The sequence below is a fragment of the Vigna unguiculata genome, chromosome 4 (assembly GCF_037176805.1).
Source record: "Vigna unguiculata cultivar grain cowpea cultivar isolate G323 ecotype 2 chromosome 4, ASM3717680v1, whole genome shotgun sequence".
Lineage (NCBI taxonomy): Eukaryota > Viridiplantae > Streptophyta > Magnoliopsida > Fabales > Fabaceae > Vigna > Vigna unguiculata.
Genome location: NC_140795.1, coordinates 25,531,894 through 25,536,883, shown reverse-complemented (window position 1 = coordinate 25,536,883; position 4,990 = coordinate 25,531,894).

The following is a 4,990-nucleotide window of genomic DNA, read 5'->3' as shown; positions in this document are numbered from 1 at the left end:
GTAAACGAATGCAACTAAACATGGGTGGCCTTCTATTAAACACCTTGTTTCTCTACTTCCTTTTCCATCATCTTTATCTTTTCTTCCATTTCTTTTTCTTCAATTTCCCTTCCTTCTGCAGTTTATATTTCTTCTTTTTCTATTTTATCCTTCAGCATATGTTGATCCTTACTAGCTTGTCTTGGTGTCATAAATTTGAACTTCATTTCATGTCCCTCATGCCTTAAAAGGAACGTTCATCAAGATTGAGCGTTTTTCAAATTAAGCAATGCACATCTCAAAAGAAGATGACAAGAGTTCGTAGGAGCAATATCACATAATACTTCTTTCACACATTGTCTTGTACTGAATTTGATCCCTGCTTGATTCGGATGAAACCTTGGTGGTAACTAGAGTTTCTCCACCAATCTCTAGCTTACAACATTGTTGTCGCTTTCGTAAACGAATGCAACTAAACATGGGTGGCCTTCGATGAAACACCTTGTTTCTCTACTTCCTTTTCCATCATCTTTATCTTTTCTTCCTTTTCTTTTTATTCAATTTCCCTTCCTGCTGCAGTTTATATTTCTTCTTTTTCTATTCTTTCTTTTTCTATTTTCTCCTTCAGCCTATGTTGATCATTACTGGCTTGTCTTGGTGTCATAAATTTCAACTTCATTTCATGTCCCTCACGCCTCAAGTAAAGGGAACGTTAATCAAGATTGAGTGTTTTAAAATTAAGCCATGCCCATCTCAAAAGAAGATGACAAGAGTTCGTGGGAGCAATATCACATAATACTTCTTTCACGTATTGTCCTTTACTGAATTTGATCCTTGATTTATTCGAATGAAAGCTTGTTGGTAACTTGAGTTTCTCCACCAATCTTTGGCTTACAACATTGTTGTCGCTTTTGTAAACGAATGCAACTAAACATGGGTGGCCTTCTATTAAACACCTTGTTTCTCTACTTCCTTTTCCATCATCTTTATCTTTTCTTCCTTTTCTTTTTCTTCAATTTCCCTTCCTTCTACAGTTTATATTTCTTCTGTTACTATTTTCTACTTCAGCCTATGTTGATCCTTACTGGCTTGTCTAGGTGTCATAAATTTCAACTTCATTTCATGTCCCTCATGCCTCAAATAAAGGGAACGTTCATCAAGATTGAGTATTTTAAAATTAAGCCATGCCATCTCAAATGAAGATGACAAGAGTTCGTGGGAGCAATATCACATAATACTTGATTCACACATTGTCCTGTACTGAATTTGATCCTTGCTTGATTCGGATGAAACCTTGGTGGTAACTAGAGTTTCTCCACCAATCTTTGGCTTACAACATTGTTGTCGCTTTCGTAAACGAATGCAACTTAACATGGGTGGCCTTCGATTAAACACCTTGTTTCTCTACTTCCTTTTCCATCATCTTTATCTTTTCTTCCTTTTCTTTTTCTTCAATTTCCCTTCCTTCTACAGTTTATATTTCTTCTTTTTCTATTCTTTCTTTTCCTATTTTCTCCTTCAGCCTATGTTGATCATTACTGGCTTGTCTTGGTGTCATAAATTTCAACTTCATTTCATGTCCCTCACGCCTCAAGTAAAGGGAACGTTAATCAAGATTGAGCTTTTTAAAATTAAGCCATGCCCATCTCAAAAGAAGATGACAAGAGTTCGTGGGAGCAATATCACATAATACTTCTTTCACACATTGTCTTGTACTGAATTTGATCCCTGCTTGATTCGGATGAAACCTTGGTGGTAACTAGAGTTTCTCCACCAATCTCTGGCTTACAACATTGTTGTCGCTTTCGTAAACGAATGCAACTAAACATGGGTGGCCTTCGATGAAACACCTTGTTTCTCTACTTCCTTTTCCATCATCTTTATCTTTTCTTCCTTTTCTTTTTCTTCAATTTCCCTTCCTTCTACAGTTTATATTTCTTCTGTTACTATTTTCTACTTCAGCCTATGTTGATCATTATTGGCTTGTCTAGGTGTCATAAATTTCAACTTCATTTCATGTCCCTCATGCCTCAAATAAAGGGAACGTTCATCAAGATTGAGTATCTTATAATTAAGCCATGCCATCTCAAATGAAGATGACAAGAGTTCGTGGGAGCAATATCACATAATACTTCTTTCACGTATTGTCCTTTACTGAATTTGATCCTTGATTTATTCGGATGAAAGCTTGTTGGTAACTTGAGTTTCTCCACCAATCTTTGGCTTACAACATTGTTGTCGCTTTCGTAAACGAATGCAACTAAACATGGGTGGCCTTCTATTAAACACCTTGTTTCTCTACTTCCTTTTCCATCATCTTTATCTTTTCTTCCATTTCTTTTTCTTCAATTTCCCTTCCTTCTGCAGTTTATATTTCTTCTTTTTCTATTTTATCCTTCAGCATATGTTGATCCTTACTAGCTTGTCTTGGTGTCATAAATTTGAACTTCATTTCATGTCCCTCATGCCTTAAAAGGAACGTTCATCAAGATTGAGCGTTTTTCAAATTAAGCAATGCACATCTCAAAAGAAGATGACAAGAGTTCGTAGGAGCAATATCACATAATACTTCTTTCACACATTGTCTTGTACTGAATTTGATCCCTGCTTGATTCGGATGAAACCTTGGTGGTAACTAGAGTTTCTCCACCAATCTCTAGCTTACAACATTGTTGTCGCTTTCGTAAACGAATGCAACTAAACATGGGTGGCCTTCGATGAAACACCTTGTTTCTCTACTTCCTTTTCCATCATCTTTATCTTTTCTTCCTTTTCTTTTTATTCAATTTCCCTTCCTGCTGCAGTTTATATTTCTTCTTTTTCTATTCTTTCTTTTTCTATTTTCTCCTTCAGCCTATGTTGATCATTACTGGCTTGTCTTGGTGTCATAAATTTCAACTTCATTTCATGTCGCTCACGCCTCAAGTAAAGGGAACGTTAATCAAGATTGAGTGTTTTAAAATTAAGCCATGCCCATTTCAAAAGAAGATGACAAGAGTTCGTGGGAGCAATATCACATAATACTTCTTTCACGTATTGTCCTTTACTGAATTTGATCCTTGATTTATTCGAATGAAAGCTTGTTGGTAACTTGAGTTTCTCCACCAATCTTTGGCTTACAACATTGTTGTCGCTTTTGTAAACGAATGCAACTAAACATGGGTGGCCTTCTATTAAACACCTTGTTTCTCTACTTCCTTTTCCATCATCTTTATCTTTTCTTCCTTTTCTTTTTCTTCAATTTCCCTTCCTTCTACAGTTTATATTTCTTCTGTTACTATTTTCTACTTCAGCCTATGTTGATCCTTACTGGCTTGTCTAGGTGTCATAAATTTCAACTTCATTTCATGTCCCTCATGCCTCAAATAAAGGGAACGTTCATCAAGATTGAGTATTTTAAAATTAAGCCATGCCATCTCAAATGAAGATGACAAGAGTTCGTGGGAGCAATATCACATAATACTTGATTCACACATTGTCCTGTACTGAATTTGATCCTTGCTTGATTCGGATGAAACCTTGGTGGTAACTAGAGTTTCTCCACCAATCTTTGGCTTACAACATTGTTGTCGCTTTCGTAAACGAATGCAACTTAACATGGGTGGCCTTCGATTAAACACCTTGTTTCTATACTTCCTTTTCCATCATCTTTATCTTTTCTTCCTTTTCTTTTTCTTCAATTTCTCTTCCTGCTGCAGTTTATATTTCTTCTTTTTCTATTCTTTCTTTTACTATTTTCTACTTCAGCATATGTTGATCCTTACTTGGTTGTCTTGGTGTCATAAATTTCAACTTCATTTCATGTCCCTCACGCCTCAAGTAAAGGGAACGTTAATCAAGATTGAGTGTTTTAAAATTAAGCCATGCCCATCTCAAAAGAAGATGACAAGAGTTCGTGGGAGCAATATCACATAATACTTCTTTCACGTATTGTCCTTTACTGAATTTGATCCTTGATTTATTCGGATGAAAGCTTGTTGGTAACTTGAGTTTCTCCACCAATCTTTGGCTTACAACATTGTTGTCGCTTTCGTAAACGAATGCAACTAAACATGGGTGGCCTTCTATTAAACACCTTGTTTCTCTACTTCCTTTTCCATCATCTTTATCTTTTCTTCCATTTCTTTTTCTTCAATTTCCCTTCCTTCTGCAGTTTATATTTCTTCTTTTTCTATTTTATCCTTCAGCATATGTTGATCCTTACTAGCTTGTCTTGGTGTCATAAATTTGAACTTCATTTCATGTCCCTCATGCCTTAAAAGGAACGTTCATCAAGATTGAGCGTTTTTAAAATTAAGCAATGCACATCTCAAAAGAAGATGACAAGAGTTCGTGGGAGCAATATCACATAATACTTCTTTCACACATTGTCTTGTACTGAATTTGATCCCTGCTTGATTCGGATGAAACCTTGGTGGTAACTAGAGTTTCTCCACCAATCTCTGGCTTACAACATTGTTGTCGCTTTCGTAAACGAATGCAACTAAACATGGGTGGCCTTCGATGAAACACCTTGTTTCTCTACTTCCTTTTCCATCATCTTTATCTTTTCTTCCTTTTCTTTTTATTCAATTTCCCTTCGTGCTGCAGTTTATATTTCTTCTTTTTCTATTCTTTCTTTTTCTATTTTCTCCTTCAGCCTATGTTGATCATTACTGGCTTGTCTTGGTGTCATAAATTTCAACTTCATTTCATGACCCTCACGCCTCCAGTAAAGGGAACTTTAATCAAGATTGAGTGTTTTAAAATTAAGCCATGCACATCTCAAAAGAAGATGACAAGAGTTCGTGGGAGCAATATCACATAATACTTCTTTCACGTATTGTCCTTTACTGAATTTGATCCTTGATTTATTCGAATGAAACCTTGTTGATAACTTGAGTTTCTCCACCAATCTTTGGCTTACAACATTGTTGTCGCTTTCGTAAACGAATGCAACTAAACATGGGTGGCCTTCTATTAAACTCCTTGTTTCTCTACTTCCTTTTCCATCATCTTTATCTTTTCTTCC